The sequence below is a fragment of the Macaca thibetana genome, chromosome 17 (assembly GCF_024542745.1).
Source record: "Macaca thibetana thibetana isolate TM-01 chromosome 17, ASM2454274v1, whole genome shotgun sequence".
Lineage (NCBI taxonomy): Eukaryota > Metazoa > Chordata > Mammalia > Primates > Cercopithecidae > Macaca > Macaca thibetana.
This window is the reverse complement of record NC_065594.1, coordinates 17949121-17971867: the sequence shown is the minus strand read 5'-3', so window position 1 is coordinate 17971867 and position 22747 is coordinate 17949121.

Genomic DNA, 22747 nt, shown 5'->3' with positions numbered 1-22747 from the left:
ATGCGAGACCTAAAATCATAAAAACCCTAAAGAAAATCTAGGCAATACCATTCAGGACATGGGCACGGGCAAAGACTTCATGACTAAAACACCAAAAGCAATTGCAACAAAAGCCAAAATTGACAAATGGGATCTAATTAAACTAAAGAGCTTCTGCACAGCAAAAGAAACTATCATCAGAGTGAACAGGTGACCTACAGAATGGGAGAAAATTTTTGCAATCTATCCATCTGACAAAGGGCTAATATCCAGAATCTACAAACAACTTAAACAAATCTACAAAACAAACAAACAAAAAAAAACAAAAAAAACAAAAAAAAACCAAAAAAACACAAAAAAAACACAAAAAAAACACCTGTCAAAAAGTGGCCAAAAGATATGAACAGACACTTCTCAAAAGAAAACATTTATATAGCCAACAAACAAGAAAAAAAGCTCATTATCACTGGTCATTAGAGAAATGCAAATCAAAGCCACAATGAGATACCATCTCACACCAGTTAGAATGGTGATCATTAAAAAGTCAGGAAACAGATGCTGGAGAGGATGCGGAGAAATAGGAACACTTTTACACTGTTGGTGGGAGTGTAAATTAGTCCAACCATTGTGGAAGACAGTGTGGTGATTCCTCAAGGATCTAGAACCAGAAATACCATTTGACCCAGCAATCCCATTACTGGGTATATACTCAAAGGATTATAAATTATTCTACTATAAAGACATATGCACACGTATGTTTATTGCAGCACTGTTTACAATAGCAAAGACTTGGAACTAACCCAAATGCCTATCAATAATAGACTGAATAAAGAAAATGTGGCACATATGGAATATGTGCAGCCACAAAAAAGGATGAGTTCATGTCCTTTGCAGGGACATGGATGAAGCTGGAAACCATCATTCTCAGCAAACTAATACAGGAACAGAAAAGCAAACATCACATGTTCTCACTCATAAGTGGGAGTTGAACAATGAGAACACATGGACACAGGGAGGGGAACATCACAAACCAGGGTCTGTCAGGGGTGGGAGGCTAGGGGAGGGATAGCATTAGGAGAAATACCTAATGTAGATGACGGGTTGATGGGTACAGCAAACCACCATGACACGTGTATACCTATGTAACAAACCTGGACATTCTGTACATGTATCCCAGAACTTAAAGTGTAATAACAAAAAGAACTTAAAGCAGTCTTTTGTCATACAATGTTAGCACTAAGGAGACTCCTAAAAGACCTAACCTTTTCATTTTAGACAGAAGGAAATCGAGGCCCCCAGAGGTGCTGTGGTGCTCTCTGAAGTTGCCCAGCTAATTAGTGTGAGAGGCAATCTATTGGCCTCTCCTCTGCGCATGGTGCCCATTTCTCACTTGCACACAGAACTTCCTCTTTTATCCAGACCTGCTGTGCCATGAGTTTGCAAACAGCGGCCTACCTTACCAGCCCAAAGTGAGTCATCGTCAGCAGGGGACTGACAACCACAAGCTCAAAGTAAAAGTCTAATGAGACACCCTGAGCACTCTAAGAAGGTACAGAGAAGACACAAAGAAACAGGTAATCAGAAAGTAGAAAGGAGTCACCAAGCAATGACTTGTTTGGTGTGTTGGTAAGGCCCATGGGGAAGGAGAGCATGCGGCGAGTGATGTCAGTCCTCACAGTGCAGCTCAGGGAACAGCTCCGGGACAGCAGCAAGGGCACACATTCAGGTAGGACGCTCTTGTTGTTCTTCCCAGGAGGTTTCATATTTCTTGATTCTGTTTATGTGCCCCTTTAACTTACAGATGTTTACTCTTGTCTTCAAGAAGCTATGTTTTTTATAGGAAGTAGGTGGCAATTAGATGAATGTATTCCAAGTAATAAAGCTCCAAAATAGTCACAGAGCCTGTGATGCCAACTACCTAATTCCCCATTGCTTCTGTAACACTTATTGCTTACGAGTCAGGAATTTGATCTTTTTTTTTTTAAACAGTAGTTAAAACATTACTGATAAGATTTGCTTCTATTTGGGGGTCATAGTCACTGCTTTCCAGGACTGTAGAAATTGGCAGGCATTTTAATTGTTTTATTTATTTAGAAATTTATACAAAAATTAGCTGGGTGTGGTGGCATGTGCCTTTGGTCCCAGATACTTGGGAGCCTGAGATGGGAGAATTGCTTGAGCCCTGGAGTTCAAAGCTGCAGTGAACTGTGATCATGCCACTACACTCCAGCTCTGGGTGACACAGTAAAATCCTTTCTCAGAAAAACAAAATTTTTTTTCTGCTGTTGCCCATCCAGGGTATAGCCATCCAGCAGCCAAATGCAGTTTGTAAATTTAATCCTGGCTTCAGCAATGGAATCACCATTTGAGCGGTTGAAATTTGAGAGGTAGCATAAACTGCCATGTTGACAATCGCTTTAGAGAGAAAGTGAACTTGTGAACAATCATCTTTCTGGTCCCATGTCTGCACTAATTAAGCTTCCAAAAATTTGCAGGCAGGTCAAAACAGTTAGGGATGAACCTCTAAGTTTCTCCTATCAGGGGCAAAACGGTATCACCTAGCAGTCCCAGAGTATAATGGTACAATAAAGAAAGAACATAAGCACTCACCAATTTATTTCCTGGTTTACCCCATCTAGGTAGATGCCTGGAGTTCCAGTCCTATATAAATATACCCAGGTTTCTGAATCCCTATGGCAATACTAAACTATTCCTTATACTCTTGGTGTTCAGTGCTTGTCCATTCCAACAATTCCAGAAGTGATATCAAAGGAGAAAACCACTAGGACTAAACTCTGGGTTGTCACAAGTTTTCTTAGATTCCATGAGAAATTTTGGTGAGCAGTAGAGCTTTTCCTTTGCTATTCTCAGTTACACTTCCTCTCATTTAGGTTTCCGTCATCTTCCCTAATGAATCAGGCTGTTTGTCTGCAGCTGGCCTCCGGTGACACTTTCAGTAGTTTTCACCTCGACGAGTCTCATACACCCCGAGTCTCTCTCCCATCTCTTTTCCATCTAAGTTCCTTCCCCATCTAGTAGATTGAAGGCTAGGAGAGATGGATGGAAAAATATATAGGAGGATGGTTCTTGATTTTTGTTTGTTTTTGAGACAGAATCTCACTCTGTCGCCAGGCTGGAGCTCAGCGGTGCGATCTCGGCTCACTGCAACCTCCACTTCCTGGGTTCAAGCAATTCTCCTGCTTCAGCCTCCTGAGTAGTTGGGATTACAGGCGCATGCCACCATGCCCAGCTAATTTTTGTATTTTTAGTAGAGACAGGGTTTCACCATGTTGGCCAGAATGGTCTCAATCTCTTCACCTTGTGATCTGCCTGCCTCGACCTCCCAAAGTGCTGGGATTACAGGCGTGAGCCACTGCACCTGGCTGGTTCATGTGTTTAAAAGAGATATGGCCTCTTAATCTGAAGCTGACAGTCGATGTCTTGGTGTTCACTCATATTTCTTTCTTCTCAATTTCTGTTTCTTTTGTAAATATATCCTGGTGGGATAACTCAGCCAGCCCTTCAGATATGATAGAACATTCAGAATGGGATAAAGATACATTATCTAGAGTCATGTGCTGAAATTCATGTGTTGCCTCCTTGAGGCTTTGACATCACTAAAAGGATCCCGAGTTTTAGAGTAATGTCTTCAGTGGGATTCTCAGGGAACCAGACTCTGAGTTGAAGATGGGATTGCTGGAGTTATTGGGGGGTGCTCTTGGGAATATTTGTAAGAAAGCAATGTGGCAAGATAGGGAAGAATGCAAGGGGAAAACTGCAAGGTGGTTGCAACAGAGACTACAGCCAATTCCATGGGGAATTCTGGAGCTGGGATGGTCTTTCGGATTTGTCCAGAATTGAGGCAAGGAGGTCAGACTTTTGTATCACTGAATCTACCAGTCATTGCATGTGGACTGCCAATCACACCCCCAGAAAGAGTAGGACCTTGGGCAAGGCAGGTGCCTTCATTGGAGGGCAATTCCCAAAGAGGGAGTCTCTAGTTAATACTCCTGGCCACTGGGGGAATAAGTGCCTTGGTCCAGAAGGGGGAATTTGTGTGGCCCACTCCTGCATCCAACCCCAAGTGGCAAGCATTTCTTGTTGAGTTTTTTTTCTCCCCCACTCTGGCCATACCAAAAACTTTGGTACTATATAATGCTTCAAACCCAGGAATAGAATATAAAGATGTAACAAAAAATTTTCATATTTTTAATTAAAAAGAATTTCTTTTATAGTTTTGTCACTGTCATTTTGTTTAATTTTTCTTTGTATTTATTTGCCATTACAATATAACACTATAACATTATCAGAAGAATAATGATGCTTTTGTTATATATTTTTTTCTACAAATACCAGAAGGGCAAGTTTTTGCCTTTTTCATTCCATCACTCCCTTCAGCCCATGTTGGGGAAAAGCTGAGTGTTGGGAAAAAATGGTGAGGCAGGGCTTGCTTGTCTGACATAACATCCAGGACTCGGCATAAAACCTCTCGTGGCCTCTGGAATGAGTCTAGACTTGCTGGCTCCTTGCTTCTAGCTTAAACTAGAAGAACATGCTCCCCATTATCTCAAGTAGCAGAACATGTTCCTTATGCCACAAAGGGAATGCTAAACCATCACAGCTGTAAGATCATGCACTTGCCCTTCATCCCCACATTCTCACCACCTGTTTCTTTGTTTGGTCACCAACAAATAGTCTTGGGCTTTCACAGCTCAGGGTTTTCGCAGCCTCCGTACTCGCATTGGCCCTCACTTTCTCTCTCAAACTGTCTTTTCTCATTCCTTTGACTCCGCTGGACTTCGTCGCCCCCACGACCTGGTGTTGGGTCTGATCACTCCAACAAGCCCACATCTGATGACTAAAGCAGGCAAGGTGATGCAAATATGTAATCACATGATCTATTGCCAGCAGTGTATTGCCCGGAGTCAGTGGCCAGGCGTGGTGGCGCACGCCTGTAATCCCAGCACTTTAGAAGGCTGAGGTGGGTGGATCATGAGATCAGGAGATCAGGAGATCGAGACCGTCTTGGCCAACATGGTGAAACCCCGTCCCCACTAAAATACAAAAAATTAGCCAGGCGTGGTGACATGTGCTTGTAATCCCAGCTACTTGGGAGTCTGAGGCAGGGGAATCACTTAAACCCAGGAGGCAGAGGTTGCAGTGAGCTGAGATTGTGCCACTGCACTCCAGCCTAGTGACAGAACAAAACTCCGTCTCAAAAAAAAAAAAAAAGAAAACGAAAACTTAGCTGCACCCAAATGCCCCCTCCACAAGGTGTGTCTGACTGGTACTGTAACATTTACTCACTCAACAAATCCTTTTTAAAATTCTAGTTGGAGTTTTACCTCGTATAAAATAATCATCCCCCTATTTGACAAATCTCACTCGATATTCCCCACACCTTACTTATATCTCCTTATTTTTCATATTTTTAATTAAGGACAATTTTAAGTGTGGTTTTGTTACTGTCATTTTAATTTTTCTTTAATGTATTTGTTATTATAACACTATAACATTACCAGAATAATAATATTCCTTTTAATTTTTTCTTACAAAAATCAGGCAAAATATTAAAAGTTCTAATTATAATTAAATGATTTGACTTCTCCCATTCAGATGTATTTGTGCATGATTCAAATTGGAAACCAAGTCAAATGAAGAGAAAAAGGCATGCAAGCACCTGAGTTTGAGGTAGATCTGGGAGGTTCGGTGCCATTCTGGAGCTAACAGTTTTGGAGTTAGGTCCTTGCTTCCTAGATTGTGGTTGAGACATGATGATCTTGTGGTCATCAGTTGCTCTTGCAGCTTCCTGACTCCCACCCTCCCTGATGGTGCTAGAGGTAGTGCTTATCCCAGAGGAGCAGCTCTGTGGTATTATTCTTGGAATTAATCCACTATATTCAGTCTCTAAGGGTTTTGTAAGCATCTAATTCCTTTAATTAAATTTCTTTATATTTGTTCACTAAGGCTAAATCCTGATGTATAAAAAACAGTAATTATTTGAAAATTTGCATCCACTTCTTTAGCAGCATTGAGAAGCTATTTTTTTGACTGCCAATTTTGTCCTAATACGTGTTGTTTCATTGTCCTAAATGTTACGATTTCCCTGTTGAATGGTCCCAACATTTCTGCCTACCCAGATATTTTGTCACTTCTCACTGAGGAAAGGATCTGTTGTGAAGTGCCAGACCTTTTCCAAGTCAGTTCTTTTATCCTCCTTAGTCTTATCTTTCTCTTGGATCTTTGAATTTAAAGAATGCCCAGAAGGCATGAAACAGAACCTAGGTAATTGCTCAGAAGCCCTAATCTCTAGGCATGCAAACTCTTTCTAGCAGATATAACTTGGCCTTCCCTGACAAACCCAATTTTTCACCCTTGAATCTGAGGCCAGTTGCATGTGGCAGTGGCAGTGGCTGTGATCTGCAATGAGGAGTTATTTCCTGCTCTATTCCCTAGTGATCACAGTTCCCATAACATCAGTAGTTACCACCCCTATTTGGTGACAAACCAACATGAGAAAGTCTATTTGCTTCCTGTCCTCCCAAGCTTCTTTGCAAACCTGGCATCGCTCCAACACCAGCCAGAAAAGACTAGCTAGGGATCTTACTTGTGTATTCTCATTCTCCCACTGTTTTGACCTTTACCCTGGCCACATCAAAAAGAAGAGCCTTCTTAAGACTCCTGCTTCTAAGTCATTTTCCTCCTTGGTCCATCCATTGGGTCAAACTCTTTGGAAGAGTCCACTTGTCCTGGTGACTCGGCTTTCAAAACTTGCATCTTCCTGGCTGCCTCTGTGCTAACCTCTGTAACAGGTTCCCTTTTTCCTGGTCCCCTAGCTTTTCAGCTTCCCTGCCCCCACCCCCATCTAGTGATAGCTGGTTGCATTCCACAACTAGGAACACCCCCATAACACCACTGTCAAGTTTGAAGGTTATAAAATAGTTCCCTCTCTTCAAAACTTGAAAATGGATAAATCAAATTTACACTAACCTGGATTTAGTGTCCTTGTAAGAAATTTCATAGTGTGAGATCATGCCAGGCATGTCCCTCTCAGCCCTAGTGTGTCTCTTAAACAGAGAGACCAGTTTAAGCACACTGCTCACTCTGCCATGTCTATAACAGACCCAGCGCTCATAGCCATGGTCAAGTGTGGACAGCAATCAAAGGATGCAGCAGCCTGTCGAGGTTCCTCCACATACAGGTCAGTTTCTATGGGGCACCCAGACAGTAGTTTTTGCCTTTTCCAGTATATAATTCTTTTCAGCAGTGCTGACGTGTTTAGCAGGTAAGATAATGTGGATGTGTGACTTTGGGATTTATTGCTGTACTAAAGGCCAGAGTCAGTAAAAAAAAATTGAATAAGTCAGCAGTACCCAACAGCCCTCTATACAAGGTCTGACTGACCTGTACAGTTTCTCCCAGGAAGTGATGACTTTGTTCCAGTTATTTCTACAGACAGCCCTTACCTTTTTCCCTCTTTCTGTCAATGATCTTACAAAACAAGGCCACCAGATTGCAGGGGTGCTGGAAGACATTTTTAACACGTATATTTATTTTTAGCCAATTGTTTTAAACTTCCTTTTATATAACTTTTATAAAGTACATATATAATATTATATATATAATCACACATCAGTTAATGAGAAGGATACATTTTGAGAAATTCATCATTAGGTGATTTTGTCATTGTGTGAACATGATGGAGTACACTTACACTCTATGATGTATACTTACACTCCAGATGGTGCAGCCTACTAAATATCGAGTGTTAAACACTGATGCTCCTAGACTACAAAACTATACAGCATTTTACTGTACTGAATACTGTAGGAAATTGTTACACAGTGATAAATATTTGTGTCTCTAAACATATCTAAACATAGAAAAGGTGCAGGAAAAATACAGTGTTATAATCTTTTGGGGCCACCATCATATAGTGGTTCTTCCTTGATTGAAATGTTCTTATGTGGCACAGGACTGTTTATCTAAACATAGAAAGGTGTAGTGAAGACATAGTGTAAAATATTTGAAATTGTAAACCTATATTGGATACTTAAATGGAGCTTGCAGGACCGGTCGTTGCTCTGGGGTGAGTCAGTGAGTAAGTGGTGAATGCCTAGAACATTACTGTTCACTACTAAAGACTTTATGAACCCTGTATACTTAGGCTACATGAAATGTATAAAAATATTTTTCCTTCAGTAATAAATTAACCTTACTGTAACTTTTTTACTTTATAAACTTTAAATTTTTTTTTAACTTTTTTACTCTTTTGTAATAGCAGGTTAAAACACAAATGCATTGTACAGCTGTACAAAAATATTTTAATAGCCTTATTCTAGAAGCTTTTTTCTATTTATATTTTTTAACTTTATAAACTTGTGTGTGAAAAACTAAGACACACACACACACACATGAGCCTAGGCCTACTCAGGGTCAGGATCATCAATATCACTGTCTTCCACCTCCACATCTTGTCCCACTGGAAGGTCTGTGGGGGCGATAACATGCATGGAGCTGTCATCTCCTATAACAAGGCCTTCTGGATACCTCCTGCAGGACCTGCCTGAGGCTGTGTTTGAGTCAACTTTTTAAAATATATAAAAGTAGAAGGAGTACACTCTAAAATAAGGATAAACAATCTAATAGATACATAAACCAGTAACACAGTTGTTTATTATCAAGTATTATGTACTATACATGTGTGTGCTATACTCTTATGTGACTGGCAGTGCACTAGGCTTGTTTACACCAGCACCACCACAAACACGTGAGTTATGTGTTATACTACAATGTTATGACGGCTATGGCATCCTTAGGCAATAAGAATTTTTCTACTCCACTGTAATCATATAGGATCACCATCATATGTGCTGTCTGTTGTTGACCAAAATATTATTGGCTGTGTATATACATATGTGTGTGTATATACAACATGTTTGTGTATATATATGTATAGCAGTACATGTATGCTGTTTGTTAATATAAATATATTAAGATGTATAAGCTCAGTTTTTTTAAAAAACTTATGGATCAAAATCTGAAAAAATACTACTTTAATCAATCAAGTCAATGTGTAGTACTGTACTAATTTCTAAATACTTGGATCAGAATTTATGACATAATTTTCCTTCTACCTATTGTTTGAAAAAATAGATTATGAGTTCAGTAATTGTTGGAAATGGTGATGTATTTTATCACTGTGGCCTATACACATTGCAAAAATAGTAGTGCATATCAATGTGCAAAATACAGACTTTGCCAATGTTACATTTGTAGATTTTTGCAATTAATTTATGAACTCGCCAGGGAGTTCAGCAACAGCGTAGCAACAGTTGAGAAGTATGTTTCTTTCTGTATGCCTTATAAGGTCTTAGGTTCCCAGCCTTGAATAAATGAGGTGCGAGGAATGGTTAAGATGGAATCCCACGAGAGAGCACATATACATTTCAGGAAGTTCTCCTTAGTGAACCATTCCTTAACCAGGGAATACCTCTATGGCTTAGCAGTTACTCCTCTCTCAGGAAGTGAACAGTGCACTATAAATGGCTCAAGTGTGGGACAGTAACATCTATTGAGGTTTTTAGGGGATGAGGAAGTGTCTTTTAAATACCTTACACTGAAAATATTACTTGCATTAGCTTTGTGCTGCTTTTCTTTTATAAATATTAGCACCGATCTCTGTAATTTAACTTTTAAATTGAAGATATGTGACATCTGTAATTAGGGTCATGTCCTTCCTAAAGAGGGTGCTTTAGTTGGTGGCTAAGGAAACTACGTCATCCTCAGAGTACTCCAGAGGCAAGGATGAACCAGCATGAAGCGGACAACCAAAAGGTTTTCATTTCATTTCCTTAGTCAAAATAAGAAATGGAAATGAACACACAAATCAATCATGAGACCTTTCTGGTTGTGATGATTTGAAAGTGCATACCTGTGTGGCTCACTGGTAATATACGAGGAAAAGAAATAGTTACATTTCAATTTCTTTATCATCATCACGATTGGCTTTCTGTTTTTCCTGAAGCTAATGGATTTTGCTTTTGTAACAGTGTGCACACTAAGGAGTTGGTGCATTCTTTGTGGCCAAAGTAGGTCACTTACTCTTCTTTTGTCACCTCCTTCTTCAGAATCTAATTTAAGATACTGTCAAAAGGAAAATGTTTACTGTAAATGAGTTACCCTTTGCTGAAATCATTTTGGCAAATACAGACCTAACAGAAATAAATTCACTGTAATTGTTTCGTATCCCCTGAGCTCCCCTAAGTACTCATCTGGCCCTTGTGCTCTAGGTGAGGGCACAGAGCAGATAAAGAAAACTAGTTTGCACCATGCAGCATTCACAGGTTCTATTTCTTCTGCCTGGAAATCCCTCCCACCCCTGTCCATCTCCAACTACAATCTACTAACACTTAAAACTTTTGCTTAAATGCAACTTCCTTGAGGCCTTCTGATTTCCATTTAAATTAGGCCGTATTGTTATAATCCCTCACTGCACACTATAGTTTCCCTTCATGTTGCAATTTGTTATAATTTTCCTATATATTGTAGCAATTTATACCATGCTTATTTGTATTATTTGTTTCATGTAATATACACAAGAATAGGGTTTGCATCTATCATGTCACCACCTGTATCTCAATGTTCTGTGGCTCATTAGATGAAGCTCAAGATATATTTATTAAATAGACTCTTTCCTACTTAATTCTAATATCTTCTATTTTAAGGCATTAAGGAAGATAAGAACACCCTCGGGTAGCTTTTTCATCAAGTTGTCACTCGCTGTTATTCTCAAGGAGAAACTAAACACTCTCAATTGCTTCAAGGTATTGGCGTTGTTGACATACCTCTTTCAAGGACAAAGTAATTTTGTAAATGACGGTTTGATTTGCTGAATAGGTTTCCAAATCAACCATTTATTTTCAGGGTTTGTGACTCATAAATCAAATTTTCCATTTAAAGGTTAATATACGTGAAGAAAAATGGAGGTTCACATTCTTGATTTGGGAAAGAAAACACTTTGGTATTGAACGCCTTAAGATTTGCAATTAAAAATGCGATGAAAAGCAAGGCTCAAGTGGTTGCAGTATGCTAGTAGTCTTTTCCCCAAGATTCTATTAAAAAATAATAAGAGTCCAAAAGTTGTTTTCAATATTGTTTAAAAAAAAGCATCATACATTCCCTCTCAGTAAGATTTCACAGAGTAACTGAAATGTCTTATTCCTTTGATTTTGATTGGAATGCAATTAATCAAACATGATTGTGCATGGTGCTCAGTTCATTTTTAAGGCTAAGAACAAATATTACATTAATAAAAAAGAAGTCTATTTTTTACTTTATAAATGTGATTTGTTTGCTAGACAGCATCTTTCAAATACATAAGGGCTAATGAGAAACATATTCTAAAAGGCGTCCCTGGTGGTAAAGTTTGGGAACTTCCATATCCAACAGTTTCAAGGAGAGGGATGAATGTCTTCTTTGCTAAATAACATGACAACTTTCTTGCTGGAGAGCAGCATAAATTAGGAAATAAATAATGAAAATCAGCACTTACAGTTGGCCTATTAAAAAGCCTTAATTAGTGATGGTTCCTGGGAGGTCCTAAGGGTATGACATATGTTCTATGGAAACATAAATTAAGAAATTCCAGGCAACCCAGGAAATTAATCATTTTCCTCAATTCCCAGCAAATGGTCTTGACTCCCACTTTACAGAAAAATGAGGTATCATCAAATGGGAATTTCATTAGCTGCCCTGCACCATATCTGGCTTGCATTTACCTGGAGGGGATGGATGTAGTGCCCTTCCTTTGTCTAAGACTGATACCTCCTCTGTTCTTTGAACTCTATTCCCTCAACCATCTTGGGACTATACTATTGAAGGACTATCCTTTTCTTTGTTCTGATCTTCAATCTTCATTTCCTATCTCTCGCATGGTCTGAGCTCACTGGCTCTATCCCATCAGCGCTTAAACAGTCAAATGTCCCAGATCTTAAAAAGCAAATGAATAAAAATGTCTCTTAACACACAATACCTTCCAGGCATTGCTATTTCCCTCCTTCTTTCTATGGAAATAATTGCATATACTTTCCACCTTCACTTCAGCGCTATTCACCACCCCTTAAGACACCTGCAGGCTGGACTCGGCACTCGCCATTCCACAGGAACAATTCTTGCCAAAGTCACCAGCAAAATTCTTGATAGTGAATTTAATGTACATCTCTCTGTCTTTATCTTACTTGGCCTCTAGGCAGCCTCTGAAAACACTAATGAGTCTTTTCTCCATTCATTTATTCTGCAAATACATCTTGATTACCTTCTAAGAGACAAACACTGATTTGTGTGCTGAGAATACAGTAGGGGAGAAAAATAAGTCTTGAAGCATTTCCTTCTGTTGGCTTTAGTTACATGAACTTTCTTGATTTGCTTCAGTTCTTTGACCTCCCATTCTTAAATGGTTTATTTATAGCTCGTTCTCTTGTCTTGCAAATGTACTATTTTTCATCTATGTTAGGCCCAGTTTCTATCCACTGCACCATCTGTATACAGTTATTCCCAGTATGAGTTTGGAAATCCACATCCCTCTCCTGAGCTTCTGCTCCACGTATTAAGCTTCTCTTTAAATTGTCCCCCAGCAGTCCTACAGGATGCTCCAATTCAACGTGTGCCAAACTAGATGCTGCTCCTTCTCTGGGAGTGACCCCATCATTCCTTCAATTGCCTACACCAGAATCTTGGTCATTACCAGTGATTCCTCCCTTACTTCCTTCTCAACCAATTCTATCCCCTCTACAGTTTTCCAGTAGTTGCCCTCCCATTTTTCCTCAGTTTCACAGTCCACTTTAAGCCATCATCATTTCTGACCTGCCTTCTCATTACTCTCTAACTTCAGTCTTGACTCTTCTAATCCTATATGTTTCAGCCTAATGTGTCCTTCTAAAATGATATACCTTATCACTTGCGTCTTCCTTAATACCTTTCCGTGTATATCAGGTTGTTTTCTTTCTTTTTTTTTTTTTGAGATGGAGTTTTGCTCTTTTTTCCTAGGCTGGAGTGCAGTGGTGCGATCTCGGCTCACTGCAACCTTGGCCGCCCAGGTTCGAGCGATTCTCCTACCTCAGCCTCCTAAGTAGCTGGGATTACAGGCATGTAGCACCATGCCCAGCTAATTTTTTGTATTTTTAATAGAGACAAGGTTTCACCATGTGGGCCAGGCTGATCTCAAACTCCTGACCTCAGGTGATCCACCTGCTTCGGCCTTCCAAAATTGCTGGGATTACAGGCGTGAGCCACCACACCTGGCCTCAGGTTGTTTTCAGTACTACACTCACACTCCTTGGTATGACTTAGCATGGCTCTTTGATAATGTGGCACTTACCTTTCCCTCCAGCCCAATCAACTGTCATCCCCTCTGTCAAACCACTTCATGCACTCCAACCACAATCATCTTCATTTTCCTAGGTCTAGTTCTTCATAGGTACTGTTTTCTTTGACAAAAAAATTGGTTGTTGCTGATGCATGTATATAAATATATATATATATGTGTATATATATGAATACTGCTAAGTTTTATAAAGTAATCTCCTATTTGACAACCTTAATAAACATTCTTAAACAAATTCAAGGCAATTTTGGGAAATTTGAATACTGACTATTAGATACCGTTTAAAAATAATTGATTTTTTTTCAGATTTGATGATGGTGTCATGGTTATGCTTGAGGGAAAAATCCTTATTAGCAGTAGAATTTGTTTTAAAAACTCACACAAAAGGAGGATGAGGACAAGAAAGTGAAGAAGGACAAGGACAAGGAAGGAAATTAGTATGTGGAATGGATAGATGAAACAGTATGGAAATCCTGTCAGTGTTGAGTCTGGGTGATGAGCTTGTGGAATTCATTGTACCACTTTTATTTTTGTTTAACATTAATAACAGCAAGTCTATGGGAAAGGGAAAATTCTATCAGATGATTTCTTTAAATCCAGCTCTACCCTGCTTTTTTATCAAACTTAAGGAAAAATAAGACAGAAAGATAGGCAATAAAGATATGTAAGAAAGATATCTGAAACATAGACAAAGATATAACTATTATTATCAGGGAAAAGTAAAGGGAAAAGTATTACTAGAGTTAAAGAAAGACACTACAATGATAAAAGGAACAATCTGCCAAAATACAGAGTTCTCATGAAATTGTATGCATAAAGCAAAATCACACAGAAGAGAAATTGATATATCTATAGTTGTGTAGGAAGATTTAAACATCTCTCTCTCAGAAATTAAGATCAAGTAGGATCATTTAGTAAGGACACAGGACATTCAATCAATTCAAGTCCCAAACTTAATCTAATAGTTGCCTATAAGTTATTGAACTAGTAAACAGAGAATATATGTCCCTTTCAAACACCCATGGAAAGGTTTGAAAATGACTATTTTCAGCTCTTAAGAATCCAGGTTATAACCTATAGCCCATGTCCTTTGGCTACAATGCAATTAGATTCACTATCAGTCAATAAAAGATGGAAAGAGTAAATCACAGTGGAAACTATGCATTTCTTTCTCTTTTCCTCTTTTCTTTTCTGAGACAGGGTCTTGCTGTCACCCAGGCTGGAGAGCAGTGATTCAAATACAGCTCACTGTAGCCTTAACCTCTTAGGATCAAACGATCCACCTTCCTCAGCCTCTCAAGTAGCTGAGACTACAGGCGCATGCCACCATGCCCAGCTGATTTTTTGTAGAGAGACAGGGTCTCACTTTGTCGCCCAGGCTGGTCTTAAACTCTTGGCTGAAACTGTCTCAACCTCCCAAAGTGCTGGGATTACAGGCATGAGCCACAGCCATGAATTTCTTAAAAATAATTTCCAAAAAAAGTTTTTTAAACTGGTGGGATATAGGTAAGCAGTACTTAAGAGAAAATTTATAGCTTTGAAGGTATATGTTTATAAACATTTTAAAAAGCAACAAAAATTAAATATAAGCCAGTTAAATATTCAATTCTAGAAGCCACAACAGGAACAATGGAGTAAACACAAAGGAGAAGAAAATAATAAAGATAGAACTAAAAAGTAATGAGAAAAGTAATATTTACAGTTAACCTACAATACAGGCTGGGCACCATGGCTTACACCTGTAATCCCAGCACTTTTGGAAGCAGAGGCGGAGGCGGGTGGATCAGGAGTTGAGGTCAGGAGTTCAAGATCAGCCTGGCCAACTTGGCGAAACCCTGTCTATTAAAAATACAAAGATTAGCTAAGTGTGGTGGTGCATGCCTGTAGTCACAGCTACTTGGGAGGCTGAGGCAGGAGAATTGCTTGAATCTGGGAGGTGGAGGTTGCAGTGGGCCGAGATCGCGCCACTGCTTTCCAGCCTGGGTGACAGAGCGAGACCCTGTCTCAAAAAAATAAATAAAAACAAAATTTTAAAAATAGAGTTAACCTGCCAAACAAATGCTCAAAGAGGCTAATTAAAAAGTTAGTAAATCTCTAAAAACATTTTTAAGAAAAAGAGAGAAGGCCCTAGTATGAATGTAAAGAAATGAAATGTAAGAAAATGAAATACATTATTAATCAAGCTAAGGTAGTGTGTGCTGCAGTAAAATCAATACAAATACTTCCGTAGCTTAACAAAACAAAAGCTGATTTACATTCACAAAAATATATCCAGGCGACTTTCCAAGGTTCTTCCTGAGGTGGTTGCGCATTCTAGGTTGCTGTGTTCTTCTGACATTTGCTTCCATGATCACCCTGTAGGAGACAGTGATACACTCACTATGAACTACACACTGGCAAATGGAGACAATACACCACTCCTTCTCTCGTAGCAGAGGAAAAGCAAAGTCAGCCAGCCAGCCTTGATGTCAAGGGGGTGGGAGGAAAGCCCACTGAGATGAAGAAAATGAGAAATGTGAATAATGCCTACCCAAATTATAACTAATTTTATGACAATGAAGATAAACATTTCCATGAAGTGCAAACTCTTTGAGAAAAACAAATTATTAAAATTGACTTAAAAAGCAATAGAGGACCTAAATATAGCCAAAATTATTCGAGATACTGATTCAGTAGTCAAGAATTTTCTCCCACTGAAAAATACTATGCCCAATCTTCGAGAAACAGATAATGCTTCTTTTATACCATTAAGAACATTTTTTAAAAGACTAAAAGCTACCTACCTTCTCTTATAAGGTTACTATAACTTTGATAAGATACCAGATAAAGACATTATCAGAAAGGAAGACTGAAGATTAATATTATCAATGAACATAAATGTAAAAATCCTAAATATAGTACTGGTATAACCAGTACCTGAAACAGGCAGGAATCATATGATGTAATCATAAAATATCTTTAGTTTTTTCCCCTCTATTCCTTTAAAGTGTATTTGGAGAGATGGACTGCTTAACATTCCCTGGATAAAAACTCAGGCAATCTCATGATTTTTTCTGGTTATTCCTTGGTAATTTAAAACCTAAATCGAACATAATCTCAACTCAGAAATTTGGATATTAAGTCTCATATTAAAACTCAAGCTTTCTTTAAGGATAAACCTGGCCCGGCGCCGTGCCTCATGCCTGTAATCCCAGCCCTTTGGGAGGCCGAGGTCAGTGGATCACTTGAAGTGTTCGAGACCAGCCTGGGCAACATGGCAAAACCCTGTCTTGACTAAAATCATAAAAATTATCAGGTGTTGGGTGCTGGGTGCCTGTAGTCGCAGCTACTCTGGAGGCTGAGGCAGGAGAACAGCTTGAACCTAGGAGGCGGAGATTGCAGTGAACCGAGATGGTGCCACTGCACTCCAGAGCGAGACTCCGTCTCAAAAAAAGAAAAGAAAAGGAACCAAAGGTTGGGGAGGGGAGACCGAATTGGTTCCTTTTTTTTACTCATTTTCTTCCATACTTAATTAAATAGCTCATCTGAGGTTGAGAAAGTAGGGTGAGAAGAGATAAAGAGAACCCTAGCATTCTTTTTTATGCGTGTCACTGTTGTAACCTGGCCATGTGCTCTCTGGATGTAAGGGATGTTTAAAGCTAACACTTTGTCTTGTGAGGTTTTCGTGTATCTGTGTGTGTGTGTGTGTGTGTGTGTGTGTGTGTGTGTGTGTGTGTGTGTGTGTTCAGTGGTGCCTTCCCTTTACCTATTTCTAGAGACCTCTTGTCTGCAGTTTTCTTGGTGCAGATAGACATGTCTCTATTTCAGCTTCTCACTTACTCCTTTTGTAGCCCTAGGAATCTTGCCATACCACCTTAAGCTTTTCTTCTGCTGACATTCATGTGCCCTTCAGGTGGTCCTGTTTTGCATCACCTAGGGTAATCCCACATCAGCTCTCTCCTGCATACAACAAGGCTCGCCCTGACTGACTCTTGGAGGAAGGCTGATCTTGGATGCCTCAGCTGTCGGCAGCAAGCCAGCCCCATCTTTAGTCCCTTAGATTTTTTAGGTGGGAACGAGACATCAGCCTACTCTGTCCTGCTAACTTCGGGTGACACAGCAAACTCTCAGAGTACTCCTGTTGATCATCCTTCCACTAGGTTTAAGGAAAGAAGTAGACAACCTGTATCAAATAGTTCCTTGGTTTGATTTAGAAAAGTAATTCTTGCTCTAGCTGAAGATCTTCTAGCCTCAGCATATATAACCAAAATTGAAAAATGGGACCTAATTAAAGAGCTTCTACACAGCAAAAGAAACTATCAGAGTGAACAGGCAACCTACAGAATGGGAGAAAATTTTTGCAATCTACTCATCTGACAAAGGGCTAATATCTGGAATATACAAAGAACTTAAACAAATTTACAAGAAAAAAAAAAACAATCCCATCAAAAAGTGGGTGAAGGATATGAACAGATACTTCTCAAAAGAAGATATTTATGTGGCCAACAAACGTGAAAAAAAGCTCAACACTGGTCATTAGAGAAATGCAAATCAAAACCATGAGATACCATCTCACACCAGTTAGAATGGTGATCATTAAAAAGTCAGGAAACAACAGATGCTGGAGAGGATGTGGAGAAATAGGAACACTTTTAAATTGTTGGTGGGAGTGTAAATTAGTTCCACCATTGTGAAAGACAGTGTGGTGATTCCTCAGGGATTTAGAACTAGAAATACCATTTGACCCAGTGATTTCATTACTAGGTATATATCCAAAGGATTATAAATTATTCTACTATAAAGACATGTACACATATGTTTATTGCAGCATTATTTACAATAGCAAAGACTTAGAACCAACCCAAATGTCCACCAATGAGATTGGATAAAGAAAATGTTGGCGGGTGCGGTGGCTCACGCCTGTAATCCCAGCACTTTGGGAGGCCGAGGCAGGCAGATCACGAGGTCAGGAGATCGAGACCATCCTGGCTAACATGGTGAAACCCTGTCTCTACTAAAAACACAAAAAATTAGCCAGGCGTGGTGGCAGGGGCCTGTAGTTCCAGCTACTCAGGAGGCTGAGGCAGGAGAATGGCATGAACCCGGGAGGCGGAGCTTGCAGTGAGCCGAGATCATGCCACTGCACTCCAGCTTGGACAACAGAGTGAGACTGTCTTAAAAAAAAAAAAAAACATGGCACATACACACCGTGGAATACTATACAGTCATAAAATGTTTGTGTCCTTTTCAGGGACAGGGATGAAGCTGGAAACCATCATTCTCAGCAAACTAACACAAGAACAGAAAAGCAACCACCACATGTTCTCACTCTTAAGTGGGAGTTGAACAATAAGAACACATGGACACAGGGAGGGGAACATCACACACAGGGGCCTGTCAGGGTCTAGGGGAGGGATAGCTTTAGGAGAAATACCTAATGTAGATGATGCGTTGATGGGTGTAGCAAACCACCATGGCACGTGTATACCTATGTAACAAACCTGGATGTTCTGCACATGTATCCCAGAACTTAAAGTATAATACAAAAAAAAAAAACAAAACATAAAAAAAGATTAAAAATTCCTGGAAACCTAAGATTGAAGGAAATTTCACTTACTTGATAAAGTATATTTTTCCCAAATGTACAGTAAACATAAATTTTAATGATGAAACACAAAAGGTTCCCATTAAGGTAAGAAAAAAGACAAGTATGTCTACTGTCATCCCTGCTATTCAATATATAGGTTTTTCTAGTCAGTGCAATAACACCAGAAAACACTGAAGCTATAGAATGCTCTAAAGGGGGAAGACAAAATTGACACTTTTTTCCCTGACATGATGATTGTAAATTCTCTTGGATCATCTATGTGTACAAACTATCAAAACTAATGAAAGATTTAATCAAGGCCAGTTGATATATAATCAACATAAAAATTAACAGCCTTATAAACAAGCAGTAAACAGTCAGAAAATGTAATAGGGAATAGTTACAAAAACAAATCTAAAAATGAATCTAATACTAAAACTACAAATCCTTTATGGGGAAAATTATAGGACAACATTATTGAAGGGCATAAAAGTGGATCTAAATAAGTAGAAAAATATACCATGTCCCCAAAGACTCAGTATCATACAGATAAGTCTCCCTAGCTTAACTGACAAAATAAATGTCATTCCAATAGAAATTCCAAATGTGCTTTCCCTGAAATAGAGCAGATATTCTAAGATATGTATGGAAGAAAAAAAGTCAAATAATAACCAAGATAAGTATTTAAAAGCAAAATGGGGAAGGGAGACATCCCTTACCAGATGTCAAAACTTTATTAATATAGAGATGCATATTATAGTTAAGAAAATGCACCATCATCTAACAATAGACAAACAGAAAATTAGGACAGAATAGTGAGCCCAGAAATAGACCCAAGCGTATCTAAGTCCTTGATGTTGAATTGAGAAGACAAAGCAAAATAAAAGAAGCTGTTCAATAAATGCTGTCAGTATAATTCAAGTTCCATGTGGGGAAATAAGATAAAATTAGGGCCTAACTAATATGATACAGAAAAATAAATTCTAGATGTATTGAAGACCAAAATATTTTTAAAAATAAAACTACAAGTCATTGGAAGATGATAACTAAGATTCTGGAGTAGGAAAGATTGTTAAACAAATCAGCTTGCAAAACAAAGCAAAACAAAACAAAAAGGGAAAACATTAATAGAGGAATTAATAAGAATTAATAAGTACGGGAGTAGAGATCCAAATATGGAAAAAGAGTGAACACAAAATTCTCATTCACTTTAAATACTTAGGTTAAAAAAAAATAAGTTTCCCTGTGAATATTTCTCCCTCGAGAAAAGTCTGGATATGAAAAAGGCATTTTTCTAAAGAAATATCTACTCATCTGAGGAATATTAATATGTTAAAAGAATTCTAATAATTTAGGCCAACATCCACCAATGAATGCAGGTTTCTCTCTGCTCACAAAATAGTTATAATTCATTAGCCCAACAATTTTTATTTTTTTAAGATCTAAAAGGATGCCAAGTATGGGAAAGACTAACAGCACTGATGAAAATGTGTTTTCTGTTAAATAGGTTATGGAAGAAAACCAAAAACACTGAAGTTAAAAAACATTTCAAACAAACAGTGGAGGGACTCCAATTTCCCAGTAATTCCACTGGAGTAAGTCCAGTAAGATTTGTTAGAGGTTTAACCCCTTCTCATCCTAAAATAAGTCACCAAGACATAGCAAAAGGTTGTCATGTTCTAATTAATTTGGAAAAAAAGAACTCTTTAAAACTGGATTCAACTGTGTTAAATTCTGAAGCCAAATCGCATGCAACGAAATCAGGAATTTGCACATGATGGCTAGTGGGCCAATTCAGCCTGCACCTGTTCTTTTATTCTTATGACCCATGATCTAAGAATGACTTTTAAATGTTTAAATGGTTTCATTTAAAATGGTTACATAAGTACCTTCGTAATGTCTTTCATTGTGATGCTTGACCAGCAAAGCTTAAAATATTTACGACTTGGCCCTTTGCAGGAAAAGTTTGCCAACCCCTAAACTAAACGATCATAAGACTGGGAAAATAAAAAAAACAAGCAAGCCTCAAGAGCAGAGGATATATTTCCAGATTTAATTGGAATATAATTATGATGTTTAGCCACTACTATTAGGCCATTTGCACTCATTTTTCCGTAATAATGAGGAAGCGTGTCCTGCATTTTATCACTTATCTCCATAGTGACTTTAAAAAAATCAATCCCGTGCACTTGCAGATGGCAGGCATGGGCACAGAGATTTACTCTGATGCTGTCTTGTTTGTCTGGATCACTGGTATTGACTGTGGTTAAGGTTGTTGTAAGACAGATCAATCAAATGCATGGCCTCGAGGTGCATACCTGTGAGTTACTGAAGATGGTGGGTTCTGGAGCTAAAAGGACCATCTGTTGAATGTGATAAAGCTGAGTATGATGATTAGCCCAGGTGGAAAGCAAAGATGATAGGTCTTCTTGGAGATCACAATGCCTTTCTAGATGAGCTATCAAAAAAGGCAAAACTTCCACCATGCAAGATTCTTCAGCAAATAAAACTTGAAGTTTCCAGGGCCACAATTCCTTCCTGAATCCTCTGCATGGGATGTGGCTGCACGTGCATTTCTATATGCAATGGTGGCCTGTAAATGAGTGGGTTGGCATCTGAATGAATGCGGATGGTGAGTTCCACCGAGTGAGTTATGGTTACAATTGACACTCTTTGGGGTGATTCGCTCTTGTGTAACAACAGAGGTCTGAAAACAAAATCACAGTGCTAATAGATGATTTTTCTCACTTTCTCACTTATGCTCCTAATAATCTCGTGAGTTAATATTTTTCCCATTGCATGACAGGCAAGCTGAAACTTGGAGAAGTTATGCAACGTGACCAAGGTCATGTCTCTAGTGTTCCTTCAATTACATATTCCATTCCCAAATAGTATTTGGCACTGAATTTTGGACAGTGTGATTTTTTTTTTATTGTTGGTTTGGTAGTTCTTTTTATTTACTTTTATTTTTAACATCTTTATTGTGGTTTAAACGGTACATATTTAGTGTTAAGTTTGATGTATTTTAACATACGCATATACCTGTGAAGCCACCACCCCATAGTAAAAATAATGAACATATCCATCACCCCCAACAGCCTCCTCATGCCCCTTTGTGATCTTTTAATCTCTTCTGCCCTTCCCCATGCCTCACTTCTCTGCAGAGGGCAGACATTTTTATTTATCGCTAAATCCAGGCACCTAGCATGTAGCCATTCAAAAACTATTTATTAAATGAAAGAGTGTGGTCTCAGCCTGAGTGACTCCCATGACACATAACAAGAGGCTGAACAGAGAAACCCATGTCCGAGTTCTTGGCCCATCTCTGCCACCATCCATGGAACTTTGTTAAAGAATGGGTAGACTTAGTGATATTTAAAGACACTTCCAGCTTCATCACTCCATGACTCTGGGAAACTCATACCATGAAGCAGCCCCTGCCAGTGTGGAAACTCTAAAATCTTAGAATTGCTTTTTCTTTTAGGATACTAAGTTTAGTTTAATTTTGCATAATAACAAGTTTATAAAACAACAAATTAGAAAAAAAACATGAATGCAGTGCTCTAACAAATAATTGTTTAAATCATGTAGATTTAGGAATACGAAGTTCTTGGGTTACAGAATGTTGGTTTTGACTGTGGTCACCAAAGAATTACGTGTGAATTCAGGTTATAGGGAATAAAGACCCATGGACTTGCTTAGGAAACCCATCTTTGATAATGTAGTGGGTTGAATGGAGGTCTTTCAAAAGAGACGTCCTCCCAAACCTGTGAATGTGACATTTGGAAAATGCGTCTTTGCAGATGTAATGAAGGATC